This window comes from Balaenoptera physalus (assembly GCF_965194825.1).
Source record: "Balaenoptera physalus genome assembly, chromosome: 8".
Taxonomy (NCBI): Eukaryota; Metazoa; Chordata; class Mammalia; order Artiodactyla; family Balaenopteridae; genus Balaenoptera; species Balaenoptera physalus.
Window position 1 is genome coordinate 120843409 of NC_138887.1, and position 25575 is coordinate 120868983.

General features: G+C 43.3%; 1 protein-coding gene and 1 long non-coding RNA gene across 4 annotated transcripts in view; one reads left to right on the forward strand and one right to left on the reverse strand.

The window, feature by feature from the left end:
* DPP6 (dipeptidyl peptidase like 6) overlaps positions 1–25575 on the forward strand; it is a 1128731-nt gene that overhangs the window by 150670 nt on the left and 952486 nt on the right. The window lies entirely within an intron of this gene.
* Positions 3893–9989, reverse strand: LOC309665387. Its single transcript, XR_014266381.1, has 2 exons — positions 7768–9989; positions 3893–7737 (listed from the first exon to the last, which is right to left on the reverse strand). It is a non-coding gene; the product is annotated as an uncharacterized lncRNA (long non-coding RNA).

Consider the following 25575-nt stretch of genomic DNA (forward strand, 5'->3'; position numbering starts at 1 on the left):
GACGCTTCCGAGACCCCTGGGCTAGTTTTTCATCCCTCATGTGAGAGCCTGCATCTTAGTGGGGACATTTGCAGATAGAAAGCGGGGAAGGGTGGCATCTGTCAAGGGGAGTCGTGACACTGGTTTGTGTCTCTTCTAAAAAATGAGCAGTTGATTTCCCCCACTCACCTAAAAGGTAGAGAATTTGCTTTTTTGCAAGTTAAGCCCTGGACTTTAACACCCCAAACTATGTAGGTACCTTATAAACCTTATTTCCCTCTAATCATCTGGAAGAAGAATTCAGTTCCTTCTGTGTAACTCTAGGGGGGAAACAGACATCCTTGTGCGGAAGGTAGAAAATTCCTCCTGTAGTAAGCTGAAGCTCTCCAACCCTGGGCTGCAGGCACACATGTGACTTCTGATGGAGCCTGGGAAGGAACATCCCCCTGTGCGATGGGACCCAGGACACAGCCAACGTTAGGGGGTGAGCAGATAAACAGGAAGCAGCAGTGGGGGGAAAAAGGGAAGATGGGAACCTTCAAGCGGGAGGGAAAGATCCAAAATGCCAAAGGTCAAAGAAAGACCAAAGAAGCGGCCCATTGTATGTCCAGAGCTGGTCCGGGGACCAGTGAGGACGGAAGGATGGAGGACCTTGGGTTGCAGGGTGAATAGGAGGCAAAAAAAAAAAAAAAAAAGAAAAGAAAAGAAAGCCGAGATCATGATTGTAGAACACTCCACCTATCAATCTAGCTACTAATTGCAGCTCCAATGTACTAGTCATAAAGCCAGGCAAAGAAAGGGAGTTGTTGTTTTTTTCTTTTTCATCAAGAAGGATCTGAACATATTCCTACTTGAAGGTGAGATGCTAATGGACTGAAGAGCTTTGAGAGGAATCTGGTGGGCGGGGTGGAGATAGAGAACATGAGGAGGAACAGCGGTGAATATCAGGGGAGTAGCTGCTTTCTTTACCAGGTTGTTTTGTCCCCAGAATGTGACTCATCTCGTAAGGTTTCCTAATGTGCCGCCCACCCCTCCGTATTTTGACTGAGAGACCCAGGCTGCAGGGAATTGCCTTGCTTTGTCCAAATCCCTTCCTTCCCTGGTGATCATCACTCAGGATGTGCTGTAGTTGAACAATGTACAAGTAATTGACCAGCCTGACCACGGAGGCATTTACAGTCGGGTTGGTGAGAGACTTATTTTGTTTTACCTTATTTTGGGGTGACATCCCCCTACCACTTCTATCACCAAACATAAGAAACATTCACTTGTGTGTTTTCCCCTCAGAAACAGCGCAATCAAGAAAACCTTACTAGATTTACCTTACTTCCCAGTTGGACAGTTCTGTACTTTCGAGACACTTGTCTTTGTGGATTGTTTTGGAATCTATATCTCCTAAATGCAAGACCTACTCCCTATTGTCCTTTGTATTGAGAATAGCATTTTTAATGTTTAACATAGTAAGTGCTCAATTAATGTGACACTAAATTTTCTACCATTTGTGTTGTTTCTTTGTAGCTACTATTCCTGAGTAACTGGCAACCATACTGTGAAATAGATACTATCATCCCCGCTTTGCAGATGATTAAATTCGGGCAACTGTTTCCACGTAATATGGGCAGTTGATGTATCATTGGGTGACACTTGTTGAGATTCAAATCCAGGTTTTAATCCTCTCAAGTATATGGAGATCAAATAAAGTGTTTAATTAATTTTTTTCCTTGAGAGGACTCAGTCAAGAAGGGCAGTTCGGTTTTGCCAGATACAGACTATGCTCTGAGTTTATTACAGACGTGCTCACCCCCAGAAGGACTGAGATGTGGGGAACCAAGGTTTTGTGTACATCTTAGGATGGGCATCTCTATTCCTCCTGGTGAAGAAAGGACATCTTGACAGGCATCTTTATTTCTTTACTATACTCCAGACTTATTTTATTAATAGTTTATAAGTCTCAGCTAAATCTCTAGGGCAAGATAAATCACATCCTTCACCAGGAGAACTTGAGAGGAAACCAAGCGTTCAGTTATAACAATTTATGGCAAATGCTTAAAATTAGTAGACCACACCATCTTTCAAGGTCTTGTCAAGTACAGAAGTCAGTCAGATACAGTTTAGAAAGGCTTACCATAGAAAGCTCTAAATCTTTGCATAGTCAAGTGTGTCTTAATACAGGAGAAAATTATTTTTGTGAATCTTTCCCTAGAAGAATTTTCATGTTCTCTTCTATAATCTTATAATGTAGCGGGCGAGATGGGGAGAGACAAAAGCCCATATTTATCTCCAGCCTGCAGCAGTGAAATGAGATAGTTCAGAAGGTAGTCCTTGAAGGAGCACTGAAAATAAATATGAATACTATCATTATCTTTTTTTATTTGGTAGTCTCACCCACTTCTCAAAACATTTTTTCTCTTCCTTTAAATGTCCAGAGTGCCCTTAAATCTATATTTTATTTTATTCTCAAAACCACAAGAATTAAATAAGGGTTTGTGTTATCACTGCCCCTTTACAGATAAGGAGACTGAAGACGAGGGATTTTGGGTAATTTCCTAACGTCACGCAGCTGGTTAGAGATAGAATAAGAGTAGTGATGTGGACCTCCTGGCTTTTTTTTTTTTTTTTTTACCTAAGTAAAAAATGTCTAAGCTTCTGTATTTACCCTCAAAATACTGTGTGTTTTCACTGAAGCTCATTCAGGGGTTCTTGTGGTTCAGGAGATCGTCACCAAACTCGTCTGCTCACTTACTGCATCTTTTGGGCAACCGTGTGGCTTTTCAGTGTCCCATTTTCCTCCTCTGTGAAATGATGGAGCTGGAAAAGGAGGGGTTGCCTGGTCACCTGGACCAAACTCTGGGATTTGAGATTTTTTTATGCTGTTCAATCAGTCAGGGTTCTCCAGAGAAACTCCACCGAAAGGATACGTGTGTGTGTGTGTGTGTGTGTGTGCGCGTGTGTGTGTGTGCGTGTGTGCGCGTGCACACCTACATAAAGACATTTGGAATTTAATTTTTGTTTGTCTTGAAATTCGATTTTCAGAAAAGGAAATTCTTTCCTGAAAAGAAATTTATTTTAAGGAGTTGGGTCACACAATTGTGGGACTGGCCGGTCTGAAATCTGTACATCAAGTCAGTGGGCTGGAAACTCAGGAATGATTTCCACGTTCCAGTCTTGAGGCAGAATTTCTTCTTCCTCTGGAAACCTGAGTTTTTGCTCTTAAGGCCTTCAACTGATTGGGTGAGGACCATCCACATTATGGAGAATAATCTACTTAAAGTCAACTGATCGTAGGTGTTAATCTCGTCTACAAAATCCCTTCACAGAAACATCTAGACTAGTGTTGGACTGAACGACCTGGCACCTTAGTCTAGCCAAGTGGCCACACAAGATTAGTGATGTGTGTCTGTAAAATACAACCATCACTACTACAATGATGTGTGTTTCTTTTGTCAAGAGATGCCTAAATTGCATAGCAAACTATGACCAAATATGTTCATCCTAAAACATTTCCTTGAAGATCAAATTGCAAAGGCTAATAAAGTTTAAATTTCGAATAATTGAGTGTGTGTGTCTTACTGTCCATCTGCTAATTTTCATATTTCAAATTTGAGGCCTGTAAGATTCTCCTCGTAGTACAGATAGTCATAATTGTTCAAGAAGGTCGATCTGGTTCATGCATCATGGAAACGACTTCAAACAAAGGCTGAAAACTCGATGCCCACTGTGGTCAGGCAGGTGAGAAAATTGAGCCCAAGGGGGCAGGAGTGATGGGCGGTAGGTGTGCAGCTGGGGCCGAGTTGACCTGGAGGCCACCAGCCTTACCTGGGACGTTCTTGCCAATTGTCACAGTGTGGGAATGGGGGCCCCCAATGACCAGAGCTCCTAGTTCTTTTTTTTAAGGTACTTCTTCTTTTTTTAAATTAATTAATTTATTTATTTATGGCTGTGTTGGGTCTTCGTTTCTGTGCGAGGGCTTGCTTTCTCCAGTTGCGGCAAGCGGGGGCCACTCTTCATCGCGGTGCGCGGGCCTCTCACTATCGCGGCCTCTCTTGTTGCGGAGCACAGGCTCCAGACGCGCAGGCTCAATAGTTGTGGCTCACGGGCCCAGTTGCTCCGCGGCATGTGGGATCTTCCCGGACCAGGGCTCAAACCCGTGTCCCCTGCATTGGCAGGCGGACTCTTAACCACTGCGCCACCAGGGAAGCCCTGGAGCTCCTACTTTTTTAAGATAAACTGTAAACATGGGTTATTATATAAAATTTAAAAATTTTACAGCATTGGCAATTAACTTTAAAAAAATTAAACTTTATTTGGCCTGGAAGCCTTCTTCAGCCTGCAGGATACCTGAGTGTGGCATCATTCCTCCATGGCGTCATGATGAATAAGATGGAGAAAAACGCGCTGGAAAATAAGACAGTGGGTTGTGGATTCACATCAGCCTGGACAGAAAGCCCCAGCGGGTTTCTACAGACTCTGTTCTTCATCCTGTCCTACTGAACAACTGCATAAATGGCTTTGATGGAGAAGTAAAACCTTCTTGGAGGAAAAAGTCCTCTTCGTCATCGTCATCACCATGGATACATATGAATGCTTACTGTGGCCTATTTAGTACTTTACATGCATTGGGTTATATAATCTCCTAATAATTGTTAGGGTAGGTCCTTTTATTATGTTGTTGTTATTATTTTAGAGCTGAGAAAATGGGGCACAGGCGATGCTAAGTGACTTGGAAAAGGTCACACAAATAGTAAATGGAAGAGAAGAGTTATGATTTCAGAGCCTACGTTCCCAACCAATAATCTCTCTCAGATACAGTTATTAAATCTGAGGATAATGTAAAGAAGGAGGAAGTGGTGATTGTGTGAATGACAGATTCCGCGCTTCTTTCCATCCTGCCGGGACTCCTTGGATTTTGATCCTAAGAAGATGGCCGGTGAAGCTGGCAGATACACCTGGGCAGGGGCTCCCTGATCTTGTCCAATGCTCAGACTCCAGCTGCTGGTTGCTTAGTGCAGAACCACGGTTCGGGGCCGGGGGTGGTTGCTGGGCTGCCCCAGAGAAGGACTTAGGGAAGGATGGAGAGGATGGGCATTGGTGCTCTTTGAGGAAGGCTGCAAAGACCTGGAGGTGTTTGTCCTAGAAAGTCTGAGAAGGCAGCACTCAGGGTTGAGAGCCAGATGAGCATGAAAACAGCTGTCAGCTCACAGGACATAGAAGACCCCACGATGGATCTGACGTGGCAGCAAGGCCGTGGCAGAGAAAGGGCGGCCACAGTCTCAAATGGCTTCCCCACGGGGACCAGCTGGGCCAGCCTGTCTGACTCAGGAATACAGGCTGCTTGGCTGGGCATTTTCTTCAGCAGTTTTCAAAGGATGGGCCAAATGTAAGCTGCTATGGGGGGAGCCATGGCCCTCTGTCTTTTGCGAGAATTGCACCCTTTCAGCCTGTCACTGGGCAGACTTCTGAAAGGCAAACCAATCGTGGTACCCAGCTTTCCTCCACACCTCAGCCAAGCCCAGCCTCAGCACGCGGGGGTTTCCAGCCACTGCAACCCTTGTCAGTGATCTTGCACGCGTGCTTATCTGTCGCTGCTTCTAGAAGCAGCCCCATCCTGCAGCCCTGTGCCTGCCTGCTGTGTTCATTACCTAGAGGCTGTTCTAACCAGCACCTTAAAAACTGCCGCCAGTGTGAAAGCTTTGAGGATTTTCTCAGTATTAAAAAAAAAATAAAGCAAACAAAAACCAGATATGATCTTAGTTCTAAATTCTGGCTAATAGAGAAGTTATAAGACGGCAGACTTTGGATAAGTCTCTTTGTACGTTCTTCCTTACATCGTTCCTAAATGGAATGGGTGACCTGCCAAGGAAATGACTTCCCGTCACTAAAACAGAACAGGACCCTGTGGAGCCTTCCTGGCCCTGCACACACGCACACACACACACACACACACACACACACACCCCCGCAATGTCCTCTGTCTGCCTTTTGTCTGTCGTAAACTTTAGCCAAAGAATAAATTTAATCAGAGAAATTAGAAAATGCAGAAGCAAAGGAAAGAGTCAAACAAGACCAAATAATAATAGTTGAGTCATTAAACAAAGTCAAGGGCCTTTAGTTCCTCCTTGAGGGCTATAGATAATATTCTGAGCCATATCTTTTGAGCTGTTTTGTAGATACTGAAAGCCCCACCAGGCAGAAGAAGTTAACTACATGATGACCAGACTGTAGCCATGACATAAGCTGCCACAGTCCCAAGAACTGGCTTCAAAGAAATGGGAACAAACTGACCCTGGAACTGAAGATTAACCGTACTTAGAAAAATCAAGATGTCACTGATCAGACCACCGCATGACCAATTGCAAGATGACTGTCAGATCCGCCTGTGCTGAGTTTGCATGTAGCCCCCTGTCTCTGCTTATACACCCCTGAAACTCTCCTTTAAAAGCCCTTGCTCCCTGATGGACAGGGGGAAGTTTGCTTTTGGACATCAGTGCACCCTCTCCCCAGGTTGTTGGCCTCCTGAATAAAACCACCACCTCGCCTCTCGAGTATTGGCTTTCGAGCGATGAGCAGCCGGACCTGAGTTCCGTAACATCACTAGTGAGGTTCGTTCAGAGGGACAGTAGTTCAAGCAACAGACGGAGGCCCAGTGAAATAATCCAGCCAATGGCATGGTCCTCAGGGTTCTGAGGTATCAGACAATAAGGGTAGAATCTGAGAGAGAATGTGTAGGAGGATTTGAAGGACTTACCATGCCTGTTGTACTGATGGGTCTTCCGGGGTCACTCCAAGTCCCACCGACTATCCACTGGATCGGTCTACAGTCGGGGCCTGTTGTGTGGATGGTCGAGCATCTCCAGCCATTCTGAAGACCCTCCAGAGCCAGACCCTGCCTCTCAGAGCTTCTGAAACAATTCACATCAACCCACTTCCCACCTGAACACAGACGTCTTGGAGACCAGAGCTGGATGGACTTCCTCGTTCACAGGGTGCAAACCCCCAGTTTACAGGGGAAGAGAATGAGGCCTGAGTAGGGGAAATGCTGTGGTTTATCCCATGTTGTGAAAATCCCTAATTCAGCTTTAATCCAGTGGGTCATTCGTCCTACTTTCCACTCTCTGTGTTTTCTGATGTTTGGACATGAAAAATTCAGAACCACCTCTTTCTGTTTCTCATTCCTCTTTCACGTGAAGAAGTGTGTGTTCATCTGCTTCCTCAACAAGTTCACATGCTCTTTGGTGAATAGCTCTATGATTCACGGAGCTTAGGGCAGGCGAACTGCTGTAGCAAATAGACAGCATGATAAATAAAGAATCAGACACGGTAAACGTCTACTTGATGCCAGTGTAATAAGCTAGTGGGATGGGAGCAGGTACCTCTAAGTGGGCTCGGCCATCTCCACTGTACATCTTCTGATATTCTCTAAGGGACGGCTTTATTCCACCCCTGGCCGGGTAAAGAGCAGGGAGGGCTCCACGTGGAGACGGTCATGGCCCCCACATGCATCCCCTTCTGCTGCGCAGGACGCAGTCATGTGACCAGGCCCAGCTGCAAGGCAGGCTGGGAAATGGAGATGAGGTGGGCGAGCAGAAAAAGAAGGGGAGATTCACCTTGCCCACGACCTGCAGTTTTGGCCAGGACCCCAGTGTTTGGCATAGCGCTGGGTACATCTGTTTCTTTTGAGTCTGACTTCATTTTATTTTATTTTATTTTACTTTATTTTATTTTATTTTACTTTACTTTATTTTATTTTATTTTATTTTACTTTACTTTATTTTAATTTTTTATCGAAACATAAAAAATTTATTTCTCTGGGCACTTCCAATCCATGCAATCACTTGGGAACTCTGGTTCCTTTCCACTTCTTGCTCCACCTCCACCTTGGGTATGGCCAAAGCTGGACCACAAGGCACATCAATGCTCCAGCTCATGGGAAAGGGGAGAGAATACGGAGGAGCCTCCATCAAGACCCGGCGTCACCTCTGCTTACGTTTCCCCTGTGAGAACTCAGTCCACGGCTGCACCCAGCTGCAAGGGAGGCTGGGAGCGCACTCAACTACAGTTCAGTTATAGCTGCAGGATGGATTTGGGGAGGGAGCTGCCACTCTGGATTTCATATGTTTTCCTTTGCTCCCTCATCCATCCATATATTCCCTGTAGCACCAACCGCTTCTCTGTAGGGGTCCTTCAACCTCAGCTCTTCCTGGCTGGGTGAGTCTGACTTCTTTGTAAACCACAGGATGGTTGGAGGGGGCTTGCACCCTTGGCAAGTCACCGTTCTCCCTCCCATGTGGACATACATGAGGTTCTCTGTCCTCCCCTCATGCAGCCCCATCTCTGGGGGTGCCGGACAGCTTGAGCAGATACTATAGCTGAAATCAGCTCTCTGGGTGCTGCCCCCTGAAAGCCCGGGGCATCTCGCCCCTCACATCTGGCTCCCTTCCTGGGCTGTGTAGAGGGAGGCCCTCTGTTCTCCAGGGCCTCTGCTCGGCACCTGTGAACATGGACAAATTAAAAACAAAAACAAACAAAAAACTGCTTCCCAAGCACTTGGAAGGCAATCTGCTGTGTAGGCACACACCCACTCCCTCTGCTTGTGATAATATTTACCTGCCTGGCAGAGACAGCTGTCCAGGGAATACACGTGCTCGCCTCCTGATGACTTCAGAGATCCTCTAATGAAAGGCATTTGGTGGCAAAAATTAACGATGGCATGCTTCAAAGGCAAGCCAAGAACTTGCCCTCCTCTCCACTCTGCTGGGGGCTGTTTCGATGCCGCTGGGCTCTAAGGGTAAGAGAATGCCAATAACAAGAAGCCGTGACTTTTTTTTCCTGTAGTGTAAATAGCAGGCTTCTGACCTCAGATCCGCAGCGCTTTGTTCCTGGCACAGAGCATGCGTGCTGTTAACGGGCCTCCATGAACCCAGGTGTCCTGGGGCCCATGAGTGGGGGGGGACCCCACTCGCTCAGCTGGTGTGGGGTGCAGGATCCCCTCGGTTGTTATCATATTTTCAGGGGGACTCAACTTGTTGCCTTTTTTTTTTTTTACTGCAGCCTCCTGAAGAAAAGGGTAGAATTTGTTGAGACGGTAAAAAAACACGTTTCCTACAGACACTTCAAGTGGAAAGCCAAATTGTTAACTTTTTCTCCTAATTAATTCCCACTCTGAAAGAATTAAATAGAGTTCATTTTCGACTCTGTTTTGGAGTCAGGAGAGCTGATTGCAATGAGATTTATGCCAACTCCCGGTACAAATCATACTTCTTGGTATGATTACTATGCAGTGGGATGTTTATTCCTTTACTTTCTTCTTCTTGCTTTTTTCTTTACCATTCCCTTATCTTTCTTGTTAGGGTATGTTTATGGCTTCACAGTACTGTGTGTGCTCAGTAAACTCCCTGGCATGCTTGGTGTTGGATGAGTTTACAGGAGTGCTTGGTGAGAAGCTTGTTGAGGGACCCAAATCTCACAGGAATAGACTGGACCCCCTTTGAGGTGGCTTGTGTCCCTAAGACCCCTTGCTGGACTCTGTGTGTGTGTGTGTGTGTGTGTGTGTAGGGGTGGATTCGTGGACAGTAGACATATGTAAGTTACATATACTTTAAATTGAAAATGACAAATTATATTTCAAATTTTAAAATAGAATTCCTCTTTTATCTTTGGACTCTTATTTATTCTGCTTTGGTTTCTCTCAATACCTTTTCCTAGGAGTGGGCATCAGATGTGTGAAACAAAGGCAGTTGTTTGTATAATCTTATTGTGAGCTCGTCATAGGTACTATAATTTTAGTTTAAGTATTCAGGAAATATACTAATGCATTATCCTGATAATATATTAACAAATTGGACACAAGGCTCACGTCCTCTTTCATCATCTCCACAGCCTTTCTCCCGGGAATTCCTAGAAGGAATTGCTGTCATTACTTTGATAGGTAAATGTCTAATCTTTATATACTATCTATAATATTAATAGAATATTGAAATACATATTAATATTAATATATTAAAATAAATATATAAAAAGTATAAAATGTATACCTATATATACATAAATACACATACACATACATACATGTTCATATATGTGTATATACACATTAGGGTACTTAGATATATAATTTTGTAGATTTTTTTAACATAAATAATATTATGCTGAGGTTAGATATATAATTTTGTAGATTTTTTAACATAAATAACATTATGCTGAGGTTCTTTTTCTCACCTTATGCATCACCCAACAACAGGACTTGGTAACACCCATTTGTTGACTTAGATTTGAACATATGCACCTCATTCACGCAAACCCCTGCAGAGTGATCTATGGTGTGGAGATCCTGTAGCCTCTAAAACTGTTCCCCTATTAAGAGGTGCAAACCACTATGTATATAACCAGCTACAAGGATGTATCGTACAGCACGGGGAATATAACCAATGCTTTATAATAACTATAAATGGAGTGAACCTTTCAAAGTTGTGAATCACTACACTGTACACCTGTAACATATAATATTGTACAGCAACTGTATGCTTCAATTAAAGAAGCTATTCCCCTATTGAGAGGCATGCAGGTGGCTTTCACATTTTTGCTTTGAGCAGTGAGGCTACAATCATCATCTTGCAATATTCCTCTTCTACCTTCATGTTTGTGTTCCTCCTGCAGAGATACTGAGAAATGCAATGGCTGGAATATAAGTTACCTGTATTTTAAACGGAAATTGAAAATGACAAGCATAGTCCCAAGTGGTGGCACCAATTTATAGTCCCCCCAACAGTGTATGAAAATGCATATCTTCCTTCATCTTTTATTTAAATGAAGTATAGTTGATTTACAATGTTGTGTTAGTTTTGGGTGTACAGCACAGTGATTCATATATATATATTTTTTTTCAGATTCTTTTCCATTATAGGTTATTACAAAATATTGAGTATAGTTCCCTGTGCTACACAGTAGGTCCTTGTTATTTATCTGTTTTATATATAGGAGTGCATATGTGTTAATCCCAAACTCCTAATTTGTCTCTCCCCTACCTTTCCCCTTTGGTAACCGTAAGTTTGTTTTCTGTGTCTGTGGATCTATTTCTGTTTTGTAACTAAGTTCATTTGTATCTCTTTTTTATTTTAGATTCCACATATAAGTGATATCATATGGTATTTGTCTTTCTCTGTCTGACTTACTCCACTTAGTATGATCATCTCTAGGTCCATCCATGTTGCTGCCAATGGCATTATTTCATTCTGTTTTTTACAGCTGAGTAATAACATTACTCACGTTTTCGGATAGAATAAAAATTTAAAGCACCTAGTGTGTTAAGGTAGAATCTGCAAAGACACATCAGCGTTTGTGATTTTTTTCCAGTATGTTTTTAAAGTCCATATATACTCCTCTATAAAGTCCACAGAGACATAGTAATGAAACTGACTTTTTTCTGTCAAATTTACTATAAATGATGATCAACGTGAATGTTGCTCCCTTGGCATATGGCATAATTTGGTCAATGTGTGAACAAATTTGTCTCTCTTCTTTGGAATTCTATGACAGTTTCTTTTGAATCTCTTCAGAAATTGGGGGCAGCAGTTGATCCCTTGAGGACAGATGTTTGTTGTTGTTTTTTTTAGACAGTCAAAAGCCATTTGGAGACAAGTCTGGCCAATGAAGTTTGTGATGGAGCTCTAGCAGCTGGGCTGGCTTCTGGTGTAGACATAATCTTATCACTGGAATCATTTTAGTTTGTCAAAACAAATCGGCCACTTTCTTCGTAGTCACACACCATCTGGGTCAGGAAAGATCCTTGTGGGCAAACGCCACGGGCATTTGCTCTTTACATTATTGTAAAAGATCGGTGGATGGTTGATGTAAGGGAAAGTGGAAATTGAACAGGGTGAGCAAATATTGAACTTTATCTTGTCACGGGGAAAAAAATGCAATATTTTCCTCAGTGAACCTATGAATCATTTGTTGGTACTTTAAGCAAAACACAGCAGCCCAGCTCACTCTGAGCAGATTGAGTTTTCATCTCTAGGGAAGGAATATGTCCTCTCTGCAGACTCCGAGCTGCCAGGTAGGGGTCCCACGTGGATATCTACCTACCTACCAGGTCATTAGGTGATCTGAGGGTGCATCATTTCCTGCAGATGTTTTCCACTGGTGTCCCTTCAGGAGAAAGTCCAGCCTTTCATGGATGCTTTCCAAAGGGTTCTAAACCATTCTGGAAGTTCAGTGTGTTGGGAGTCTTCTGGCCTCCCCTGCTCCCAGGTGGGCAGGTGGCTGGAAAATCCTGCTGTGCTTTGAGTTTGCATAGATGTGATGATTTCTAACACCCCTTTAATGATGATGAGTCTTTGAAAATTGCTCAGAGCTATTTTTAAGGAGACTCAGAATAAAAAGATTCTCCAGGAAGGTGAAAGAAGCAGATGTCCCACGGCTGCCAAGAACAAGGATCCCTGGCGTCTATCCAAGCCCCTTGTCCTCAGGTACCAACTCAACTTACCCGGCTGAATCTGCATCAGGGATCCGAAAGCTGTGTTTCAACCTCATCTCATCTGCTTATCCTCTCAGGAGAGGTCAGAAGGTGATGATTTCCCCTTTTCCTCGCCAGTTGCCAACCAGGGCTGGTTTTACCTGTAGCTCCGCGAGGCTGCGGCACCTCCAGCACGGCTCGAGGATTAAGGAGTGTTCCTTTTCCAAAGGAATGAAGCTCTCTGTTGTTGGCGTCTGTCCACTACCTGCCCAGGGGACAGGGCCACCACCCCGCATCAGATCTCTAGGCGGCTGATTAGTTTCCTGTAGAAGCGCCAGTTGTACAGGAGAGATGTGTGTAGCTGGGGAGGAGAGAATACATGCAGCGCTCTGTCTCCGGGAAAGCTGATGTCCTGGCATTCTGGAGGCAGTTTAAAGGCAGCTCAGATGGGTTTTCACAAACCTTTATTTAAAAGATCCACAGTGGATGACTGATTTTGAAAGGGAAAGTCTGAAAGGGGCAGTGGGTGCCCTGAGGATAAACACCTCTTCCACACGATAGTTTTGAAGGGGAGCTCTGTGCAATAGGTTTTTAGTTTTTATTTTATTTTATTTTTGTAATCCAGTGGTTTACTTTAAATCCTTACCCTGTTTGGTATATTTCTACAGAATTTGATACCAGTGACCTTGTTCCTCTTTGAAGTTTGGTTCTGCCTTTGTTCCTGTGATAATACGAGCTCTCGCCTTTTCTGCAAACTATTTCAGTTCTCTCCTTTTTGCTTCTGTGTGTTCCTGAACTTTCAACACTGGCTTCCTGGCCTTCCTGGCCTCAGTCTTGTTAATTATCTAATGTCATGTAGTCACTGTGACTTCATCTGCTCCTTTGGTCTCATATACCACAGCCGTCACGCCGTATGTTCAGTACCAGCCCCTCACGTGAACTTGATTTCTACTTGAGAAACTCCTAACGAGCATTTAGAACTGGTAGCTCCATGGCCACCTCATGCTCAACATGTCAGAAGGGAAACACATCATCTGCACCTGGAAACTTTCTCGCCTTCCTGTACTTCCTGTCTTGGTTAATGCTGCCCTCATAGACCCAAAAAGGACAATCTAGAAGCCTAAGAGTCATCTTGAAACACCACCTTCTCAACCCATAAGTACTCAACCTTCAAGCAACAGAACACAACCAACAATTTCTTGAATTTCACATGAAATTTCTCATTTCCATGCCTTTGTGCATGTGCTTTCTTCATGGGATGCTCTTCCTTCATTTCTATACTTAATAAACTCCTACTCATCCTTCAAGACCCAGTTCCAAGGTGCTCTTTATTTTGGAGACTTTAGGTCCTCCTACCCAGAGTGAATGAACTGCTCCTTCCTTTGTTTCCTTTAAAGGGTTTGCACTAGATATATATATATTTTTTAATCATACTTATTGAAGGCTCCTAGGCTAAGAAAATATCCTCACGAGAGCTGTAGTTGTTGTAAGGAGTATGCCATATTGTAAAATGGGGAATGAGAGCAAAAGAGATGTGAGGGTAAGAGAGAAGGTAAGAAGGGTGGGGGAGAAAAGAACACACTAAGTTTGTAGCAAGAGCAAGGAAGCACCAGAGTGAAAGCCGGGCAGCAGCCCGACTTCCCTCATGGGTTTCAGGGTCTGAGCTGGAGAAAGCCTCCTGCTTCAGAGGCCGCTTTCAGAGAGACGGGGCCCCCTTCCTCCTTCCTAAATCCTCATTTAAACCCCAGAAGGGACCAGGCCTCTCCCTGAGCCCTCGCAACTCAGTCTACTGTGGAGAATTTGCTATTTGTGAATGTGTACTAATTTCCAGATTTACTAACAAAAATTCATGTGGTCTGGAGGTGTTAAAATGTTACGAGTTTTTCTGCAAAATGTCTGTTATATTCCTCCATTATTGGTATTTCTGAAAATAGGACATTGTGTAGAGGTAACATGGTCTGAGGTCACCCAGCAGCACAAATACCCACCGGGCACGCGAGGCTCCGTGACCCATGCTCACCAGATGCCCGTGTTTCCCGCCAGGCTCCAGGGGCTGGGCCCCCAAACCTGAGTCTGCACCTGCTCCCAGTAGACTTTGGCGACCTTAGTTGTCACCTGAGCTCCAAGAACAGTAGACCAGGTGGACTTGCATCTCCAACATTGGTGGCTCTTTCCTTGTTCACAGGTGTCACTTCTGAGAGGTGTCTGGCAGGAGCATGCTGTGTGAAAGCTGGCTTTGCCCTGATGCCCGCCTCGTTCTTCTTTTCTCTGTGTTTGTTTTTTGGGGAAGGAGTTAGCCTTTGGGTTAATTCGGACAAGTGTGTTAATAAAAATTTCTGCTCTGTTTGTTTCCTTGTATGATACAGTGTTTCATCGGTCAGCCAGGGTTTTCTTAATCTGCACCCGTGGCCTTTATCCAGGGCATCTCATAATATTTCTTTTGTAAAATCAGCTGAGGCATATACTCAACAGTGCTCCCATTAGCTCGCACATTACAACTAGCGCCAGTTTGGAATCTTGGCAGTGTTGCGGTGTCTCTGTGTCTACACCTCTCAGCGCTTAAATATTTGGGTATTTCTGTAGTTTCCCCTCGTTAACCGTTGTGGTCCTGCTTTAGTGCACAAGACACAGGTGCTAAGAGTGAAGCCTTGGCTCCACAGTCTTGTCCTCTGTGGACAAAGATGAAATAGCTTCGTTTCATCAGTCTGTGCAAAACTAAGCCAATGCACCCTTGGTATAATGTTTGTATTACTCTGAGCGGTAATAGAACCTACAGCGGCACTGTTCATTTGGAAACATGCTTGTTTTGGTACAAAAGGATTACCCGCTTTCCTCTTGAGCTGGTGTTAATTAATTAATTTATTTTTTTGATGATACCAACTTGCTGAGGGTTCAATTCTCCATGGAGGAAAATCATACCAGGGCGATTGATCAATTTTCAGACCCTTGGGATTGGATCAGGCTTTAAAGAAGAGGGAGCTGTGAGAGAGGCTTTGGGAAGGAACCCTTGCCTTTGTGACAGTGGATGTGACAGATAAATGAGAGTGGAATCAAAGACTCATAAAAGCATCTCCCTGGTGGTGGCCAAAAGCTTCTTGTGGAGAAAATCTTTTGTGTTGTGAGGTGATTAGATTGAAAAATACACATATATCCAGGGTTCTGACATAAACCATATTCAACTGTATTCACAATTGATTCATGTGTGTGTGTGGTCTGGTGTTTATGATGCAGTCAGTTTTCATCCAAAATTTTTTAGAGAAAACAGTCATCCCCCTAGAGGCTCCCACTCACCCTCCACAGGAGAAGAGGGACCTCGGTCCCCACTGCCTCTGTCCTCCCCTCTTCCCTCTGTCCCATTGCCGTTCACCCTCATCTCTCCATCCACCCATGTCGGCCTCTGTATCTTCCTGCCCTCCTGTTCCAGTGAAGGAGAGTAATTAAGCCGATTTTTCATAGTTGACTTTTTAAGGGATGTGGGACTTTGGTAAAATATAACTACTCTTAGAAGAGGTACTAGACAAAATGAAGAAAACCTCATTTATCCCAAAGTCAGTGATCTCTGGGTCAGAAGGAGACTTCCGGGAGATCCAGTTCTCAAAGGCAAGGGGGAATATTCATCTACATGCATAACTCGGCCCTCCTGTGCTTGCTGAGGACACTGGTGGCTTAGGGTTTAGCGCTCCACACCTGATGCACTTATCCTTCCTGAGAAGCACAGCGTGTTATGTAATTTAGCTCTGTTTCCCTTAAGGAGATTTCCCAGCACCTAGAACCCCAGCTGTTACTAGGAGCCACTGAAGCAAGGCCCCTGCTCAACAGGCCAGCAGCAGGGGTTATAGCAGAGCCCCTGGAGACCACCTGGACATCCTTGCAGCGATGGGGCAGGGGGATGCAGGGGGATTGGCTTCATTGCACGTCTCTTCAGCTGTACCACTGGGAACATGTCTCACACTGGCTGAACACAGTGCCGTCCGTCAGCCGGAGTACTAGCCGCGTGACCCAGAGGCCCGAGTCCCTCCCGGATTTCCCACCACGAGCCTGTTGGCTGTCTGTGATGCTTCTTTTTGGTGTTTTATGGAATTGTGAGTGTGTGTGTACAAGAGAGGGTTTTAATTCTCTAACAAACTATACATGGGCACAAGTCAAGGGCTATTAAAACTTAGGAACCAGGAATCAGAGAAGGAATAATTAATTCAGTTACAGAAATAGAAGGTGTGGCAAAAACAGCTGAGTAGTTGAGTTTCTGGTTGGCGTTCTCTGCTGGTACTAGCTCGACACCTTGAAACCAAACTCCTGGGCTTCAGAGGGAACAGCAGTGAGTTTTGTTAATGCCCCGTTGATCAAGGATCTCTAGGAATCTTGTGAGATCCCAGATAGAGGAGTTGGCCTGGTCGTGTGCTCTGCCCCGTATTCCACAGCTCTGTTGACCTAAAGGGCTGCCCCAGCACCTACGGACATTTGTTCACTCCCTACACCAGCAGCCGAGCACAAGCCTTGTCCTGTCCTCCAGCAGGGGCTGTGGGAGCATCGAGGGAAGGCAGCTCACTTGAGAGCAAGTCTTCTTATTCTCTTTTTAATTTTTAAACACCTTGTGCAAAATCCTGACTTAATTCTGCATTAAGAATTAAGGTGTGGGGCAAGGTTCCCCTTTCCCCATGTCCCATTCTCCTTTTGCCCTTCCCCAAAGCATTCATTCTAATGTTTTTGCTGTATGTCCTTTTCTTTAAATAGGTTATTGTAAAAATATATATACCGTTGAACTTATGGAGCTCCTCTTTTTTTTTGGCTGCGTCGGGTCTTACTTGTGGCACACGGGATCTTCGTTGAGGCATGCGGGATCTTTCATGGTGGTGCGAGGGCTTCTCTCTACTTGTGGCATGCGGGTTTTCTGTCTCTGGTTGCAGCTTGCGGGCTCCGGGGCACGTGGGCTCTGTAGTTGTGGCATGGGGGATCCAGAGCTCGTGGGCTCAGTAGTTGCAGCTCGCGCGCTTAGTTGCCCTGCGGCATGTGGAATCTTAGTTCCCCGACCAGGGACTGAGCCCGCGTTCCTTGCACTGGAAGGTGGATTCTTAACCCCTGGACCACCAGGGAAGTCCTGGGGATGATTTTTTTTTTTTTAACATCTTTATTGGAGTATAATTGCTTTACAATGGTGCGTTAGTTTCTGCTTTATAACAAAGTGAATCAGTTATACATATACATATGTTCCCATATCTCTTCCCTCTTGGGATGATTTTTTTAATGATGAATTTTTTATTGATGTGTAATTCACAAACCACAAAATTGTTATTTTTAAAGTGTACAATTAAACTGGTTTTTAGTGTATTCAGAGTTGTGCAACCTACACCCTGATCTAAGTTTAGAATACTTTATCATCTCAAGGAAGAAACCTTATATATGTTAGTATTCATTCACCGTTCCCTGCTGTGCCTGCCCCTGGCCACCTAACATTTGCTTGTTCTGGACATTTCCTATAAATGGTATCATGCAGTGTGTGATCTTTGTGACTGGTTTCTTTCATCTAGAATAGTGTTCTCTGGGTTCATCTGTGCTGCACTATGTGTTGGAGCTTCATTCCTTTTTATGACTTATTGATAATAATATCCCAGGGTACGGAAATTCCATGTATCCATGCATCAATTGTGGACATTTGGCCTCTTTCCCCTTTGCGGCTATTAGGAATAACGCTGCCCTGAGCATCTGTGTACCGGCTTTGTGCGGACATAGGTTTTCTTTTCTCTGGGATGTTCACTTAGGAGTGGGGTCGCTGTGTGACCTGGTAACTGTGTTTAACCTGCCCACCCGGAGCGGGGTATGGAAATAGGACAAGTCAGAATGACTCGAAACCCTCTGTCCTTGCTGAGATTCAGCCATTTTCCTTCAATCAACACTCCTTGGGTGTTGCATGCCGTTGGTTAATTTCCAGAGTTCTAAAGAAGCCGGTTTTGGCTGTTTTTGCTGTTGTTCTCATTGCTCTGATGGAACAGTAGCTTCTTTCCACCAGCTTTGCTATGTCAGGATGATGGGGCACAAAGTTCAGTAAGTGATACTCTGCCATAGTGCTCATTCTGGTTCTTATTTTTCCTTCATTTCTTTGCTTTTGAGCTCTATTAGTGTCGCTTCTTGAACTTTGATTCTAGCTGATGCATAGTATTCCGGAGATCAACTCATTAATTTAATGACTTATCCTCCTCAGCTTTGATAGAGAGACACCCTAACTGGGGCACTGTAGTGATGATGGTGAAATATTTTCCTGTCATTGCACAGTAAGTTCACACTCTTTTCTTTTTTGTTTTCTTTCATCCGCTTGTTTGGGCTGTCTTTATTGAGGCAAAATCTGCATTTGTTAAAATTTCCCAGTTTTTGAGTGTGATGTGATGAGTTTTGAAAAATGTATCAAGTCATGTAAGCATCATCATAATCATGATATAGAATACTTTATCACCCAAAGCAGTTCCCTTCCCCTCCTTTACAGTCAATTCCTTTCCCCACCCCTGGCCCTTGGAAATCACAGGTTTGCTTTCAATCACAACAGGTAGGTCTTTTCTAGAATCCCATGTGAATGGAATCATGGAGTCCCTTTGTGTCATGTCCCTTTGTGTCTAAGCTTTTTCTCTTAGTGAAAAGCTTCTGAGAGTCAGCAGTATTGTAGAATCTCTCTATAGTTACTTCCTTTTTATTATTATGTAGAATTCTTTTGTGTGGACATAGCTCTCTTTGTTTATCCTCTCAACGGTTGAAGGGCATTTGGGTTACTTCCTGCTTGGAGCTATTTTGAATAAAGATATAAACATTCATGTACAGGTAATTTTGTGAACATAAGTTTTCGTTTCTTTTGAGAAAATATCTAGGAGTGGAACTGCTGGTCATCCAATAAGTACATGTTTAACTTTGTAAGAAACTGGCATATGGTGGGTAATGATTTTGTGAATTTATTTGCCATCTGTAACTTCTTTGGCAAAGGGGCGGTGCAAAGCCTTTGCTAATTTATTATTAGGCAGTTTGCCTTCATATTATTGAACTTCTAAATATGTATTGTTAAATAAATATTTTGTAAATAGTTTCTTACAGCATGTGGCTTGGTTTAATTTTCTTAACAGCCTTAGTAGTGTCTTTTGAAGAGTAAAGTCTTTTAACTTTGATAAAGTCTAATTAATCAAATTTTTTCTTGTATGATTTTGCTTTTCATGTCCTATTTGAGAAACTGTTGTCTCATCCAAGGTCAGTAAATTGTTTTCCCATGTCTGTTCCTGGATATTTTATTGTTTTCTTACATTTAGTTCTGTAATCCATTTCATGTTAAATTTTGTAAGTGGTGTGAAATAACGTTGTAGGATCTTTGTGTGTGTGTGTGTGTGTGTGTGTATACTGCATTGTTTTAACGCAGTATATTGAAAGGAAGATTATTTCCCCATTGAGTTGCCTTTACTTGCACCTTTGTTGAAAATCAATTAGTTATATGTATATGAGTCTATTTTTGGACTCTCTCTTCTCTTCTGTTGGTCTATTTGACTTCCTTTACACCATTATTGCACAATCTTGATTACTGTAGCTTTAGTAAAAAGTCTTAAAATCAGTTAGTTTAAGTCCTAGGATTTTCTTCCTCTTTAACATTGTTTTGGCTATTCTAGGGTTTTTGCATTTCAATATAAATTTTAAAAGGAACTTGTCAATTTGTATAGAAAATCCATCTGGGTATTGATTGGGATTGCATTGACTCTGTTGATCAATTTTGGGACAATTGACATGTTAGTAATGTTGAGTCTATTAATATACATGCATGTTCATCTCTCCACAAATTTAAGTCTTTTAAAATTCCTCTCTACTGTGTTTTATAGCTTTCAGTTTAAAAGTATTACACATTTTTAAAGTTCATTCCTTCATTTATATTTTTAATAATATTTTAAATGTTTTTTAATTTTTAAAATTCAATTTCAACTCCAATAGTTCACTGTTATTGTATAGAAATATAATTTATTTTTGTACATTGACCTTTTCTCAAACAACCTTGATAAACTGACTCATTAATTTTAGCAGCTTTTCCATAGATTTTTTTTTTCTTTAGGATTTTCTACATAGATGATCATATCATCTACAAACAAAGCCAGTTTGACTTACTACTTTCCAATTTGTATAGCTTTCATTTCTTTTTTCTGCCTTATTACATTGGCTGGGACTGCCAGTACAATGGTGAATAAAAGTGTGAGAGATGAAATCCTTGCTTGGTTCTTGATCTTAGTGGGGAGAAGTGTTCAGCCTTTAACTGTTAAGTATAATGTTACCTGTGGCTTTTTCTTAGGTGCTTTTTATCAGGCTATGGAAGTTCCCCGATTATGGAAGTTGCCATAACCTCCCTCTTGGCACTCCTTTACCTGCACTGCATATATTTTGATACGGGATTTTTTTGTTCAGTTCACCATCACACCTGTATGCAGATAAATACTCAGTGAAAGGCTCCAGGAGACACAGCTGCAGGTCTGACTGTGAAGCTCTTTCCTTTACGGTCCTCTGCTCCAAAAATTCCAGCTCCATTGGCCTCCTTGAGCTCTAGACTCTGTGTCCTCAACTCGTGAGACTGCCAGGTGTTATGTCAGTCTGCCTTCTTATGTTAAGGCCTGGGAACTTTCTCCAGGCTGTGATCTGGGGCATTTGTTAGTTCATCTGTTTGTTTCCTATCTCTCAGGGATTACTCTCTTCTACTTCCTATTGTCTAAAGTCTACAAAACACATTATTTCTTGTGTTTTTCCAATTTTATAGTTGTAGGAAGGAGAGTAAATCCGGTCCCTGTTTTTCCATATGGCCAGAAGCAGAAGTCTATAAGTTTCCTCATGACACCCTTAAAGTCTGAATTTGATCTTGAGTCTGTGATTTCAAGTAGGAAGCTTGAATGAGACTGAAACTTCCAGAAATAGATTTTCTCTAAGAAGTAAAGATCAGCAACGACAAGACATGTGTCCAACACGAGAAAACTACTCTGGCGTTCGTTGTTCTTGATAATGTATTAGATTGGCCTAGGGAGGATCTAGAAAGATACAGATGGCCTGTCCTACCCCAGACATAATCAGAATACCTGCAGCGGGGCCTGGGTGTCAGTATTTTATAAAGGCTACTCCAGTGAATCTAAAGTACAACTAGTGTGAGAACCACTGTACAGACCCCATTAAGGTGATTGTGACCTTTCTTGTATGAGATGACCAAGACGGCTGTGCATAGGCTTCCCAGGTGCAAGTCTGTATGAACTGAAGGGCAGGCACACCTCGTTGTATTGCACTTTGCAGACACAAATCAAACGTTTGTGGCAACCCTTTCTGGAGCGATTCTATCAGCGCCATTTTTCCAATAGCATTTGCTCACCTTGCGTCTCTGTGCCACCTTTTGGTAATTCTCACAATATTTCAAACTTTTCGTTTTTATTACATTTGTTATGGTGATCTGTGATCAGTGATCTTTTCTTTTAATGTTTTTTTATTGTGGCAAAGTCACATAATGTAGAACATACTACTGTAACCATATTTAACAGTACAGTTCAGTGGCACTAAGTACAGTCACACTGTTGTGCAACTCTCACCATCATCCATCTCCTGAATTTTTCACCTTCTTAAACTGAAACTCTGTCCCCATTAAACACTAACTCCCCATTCCCCCTCCCCACCGCCCCACCCCCCGGCCCCTGACATCGACCAGTGTACTTTCTGGCTCTATGATTTGACTCTTCTAGGTACCTGTATAACTGGAAAGTGATCAGTGATCTTTGATGTTACCATTGCAAAAAGTTATGACTCGCCGAAGGGTCAGATGATGGCTAGCATTTTTTTTTCAATAAAGTATTTTTAATGAAGGTATGCACATTTTTTTAGACATAAGGCCATTGCACACCTAATTGACTACAGTATAGTGTAAACATAACTTTTTTATGCACCAGGAAATCAAAAATTTGTGAGACTCAATTTATTGCAGTATTTGCTTTATTGCTGTGGTTTGGAGAACCCAACCTGCAATTTCTCTGAGGTCTGTCTGTAATCTAGGCAGCATGATGTGGGAATACCTGACTCCTCATACCTTCAGATTGTTGGAATTACTCTGAGGAGTTGAGGGGCAGGAGGGATTGGCCTCACTCTGTGGTACAATAGCAGTTGGAAAGTATCTCTGAATATGTGCTGAATATGGTGAGGATGGTAGATCAGTGCCCTGTGATCTTACACTGGAAGATTAAGGCACGTGCTTGCTACTTTGTAAATTGCAACTGGCCTCTTGTATGAATTTGATCAGCACATTTAACGTCTCTTATCCTCTGTACTGTTGTAGTATTCCCCTGTGGACAATGGTCTACTTCTGTTATCTTTCAAGACTTAGTGAAGCTTAAATAAAATACACCAAGTGAAAGCATTTAGGAATTGATGAAAGGGGGGAAACTACAAATCTATTCAGTATGTTGTATGTTCTTTAGTAAAGTACTGTGAATTATAGCAAAAGTGGGATAGATGTAATGGTGCCTTCAGAAATTAGGACTTGTACAAGTTTCAGATTTTTTTTTAATGAAGATGCTGTAAAGAAAAACCATGGGCAGTAACATGGGTGGGGTTTTCTACTTTATAGTTATTCGCATTTTATTCCCTCAATCTTTCTATAGGACCGAATCCCCTTGGCTTTTCTCCTTCACGCGCAGAATCAAGTTCTGCTGTGGGATTTTGTGGTGTGGCTGGAAATACTTACAGCTCATGGAAATCTTAGAAAGATTAAGCCAGTGCTCTGACCTGCATCAAGCAATCCTTTGTAAACATTCAGTAAAATTTAGCCAAGTAGGCATAATCTAAAATGAACTCTGTGGAAGTCCCATGAACACAATTAGGAAGAAACTTCTGTGCAGCTTGCATGCATTTTCTGCTTCCCATTATATTACAGCGCACTTAAGTCAACTGAAAGGTGAAATAAATCCTGTGAATCCATCCCTAGTCCGGGACCGGGCAATAGAGCTGGAAGTCTGCTGGGAAGTCTGGCACTTGTCATCATGGTGGCTCCAGGGGAAGGGGAGAGATGGGCCCTTGGCTTCTGACCGGTCACCCAGACAGGTCTCAGGGATGGTGGATATGCTGTGGTTGTGTGTGTGTGTCTGTGTATGTATGTGCATGTGTGTGCACATGTATAGCGGTAGGGTGGTCCAATCTCTTCTCTTACTGTTCCAGATGGAATGGCCGTGGTTGTTCACCTTCTCTGAGAATTCTTCCTGGTGGTTCATGGCAGAGTTTCGGCCGTGGGGCATTTATTGTCTACATGAAAAAGAGTAGCTTGAGTTTGGGGCCATGTTCATTTTTTACTCATGAGCTTTAAGGCTGGCCTTGGTCTACATTTGTTTCTAGAGACGAGGCTTCTCAGGCAAAGCTGGCATATCTTTGTTTTGGTAACTTTGACAGTTTCATTCCCACTGGGCCTCATCCAGCCCAGTTCGTCCTGCACACGACCATCAGGTGGGCATGTCACTGACAAAGTCCTCAGAAGGTGGCCTTGTCTATGCTGGTCCAGTAGCGTGGAAAGGATCGGGCACCCTGGAGCTTGATCTGCCTGGGAAACCTTCAGACCATAAGTCTGCCCACCTTCGAGCAATCCCTGGGCTTTTCCTGTCCCGGGCCAAATGCCAGGCCTTGGTTGGACCATAGTGAAAGGCCACAGCTTCGCAGGTGTTGCAGGTAAGTCATGGCACCTTTCATAATAGGCTTTCTCATAACAGGGGGTTAGTTCAAGGCTGTAGCTGGTGGCAGGTGTGTTCACGTTGCACTGTGGTGCACACTCCCTAGTTTGCTCAGGTGAAAGCAGGACCGTAGGGCTTAGTGTTTTTAAAGATTCAGTTCCTAGAGAAGGAGATATTTTGACTCACCGTTTCCTCCTTGGTGATCCCCACCTCATCCCAAATAAAAGAGAAGGTTTCTAAGAGCCCCTCAGCTTTCAGAGTCTACAGCACATTTCCTGGTTCAGAATCAGAAATGTATGGGAGTGTGTTAAATGTGGAAGAAGCAGAGGGGACCTGAAGACACACTCACTCACACACACACACACACACCCCTGAGAGTGTTCAGATACCCTGAAGCAAGATAATACGCCTCCTTTCTTGTAACTCTTTCCTCTTGTCCCCAAGGCTCACTTATTCCAATTCTCTGCCCTGAGGGTCGGTTGCAAAGTGCCTGAATATTATGTCCTAGTCTCATTTTGGGGGCAGTTGGTTGACCCTTGAAGTCAAGGACCCTGAGATCCCAGAGACAGCCGTCTGAAGCAAAGCGTGGGCTGTTTACTTGGGGTTCAGCAGAGGGAACAAGCTGAGCGCAGGTGACCCAGTGCCCAGCCCCTGGCAGAACTCCACTAAGCTACCACTGCAGAACCTCTTTATTGTTGGAGGTGAAGCTGATCCTTTCTAATGTACTGGCCCCTGGACCGTGTCCACATGCAGACTCACATTTGGGCTAAGACTTTTGAAAAAACGCTTAATACCTCCTATGTGCCAGACCCAGAGGAAGCATGGGGTCACCCCCAGGCACCAACCCAGGTCCACGGTCCAAAACAGGAAACATGTTAGAACTGGAGAATCTGGGCACATATCCAAGTGAAGAACATGCAGCAGAAGAAAGAGCCAATGTGGAAACACAAGGATTCTTAGGTTTAGAGAAGAATTCACTTATGAAAGGGGTCATCGTGAGACCACCCTTATGCACACGTTTTGAGGCTAGATCATTGGAAACAGGACCAAAAAAGCCCCACAAAGTGCCTGGGAACTTTAGCCTCTAGAGACTTTTTAAACTCTCTAGTAGAGAAATTTTACTAAAAGGTTATCTTCCAGGAAAATGGGGTTCATTTTACCCAGAGACCTTGCAAGTTTCAGAGGAATGTCTTCTTGTTATGGGTCTGCAGGGAATTCAGGCAGCTTGAACTCTATGAGGAAATATGGTACGTTTTCTAAACAATTCTGCGACTACAGTTCTATTTCTTTACTTGACAAAGCAAGTCATACCTAAAACTTCTTCTTAAGGCCTTGGTCAAAATAAGAGTTTTCTTATAACTTTGTCTCAACATCAAAATGGTGAAAACAAGCCGTAGAAGTCAAGATAATATTATTCTTTAAATCTCCACTGCATATCCTTTAAGAATGATGAAAGCA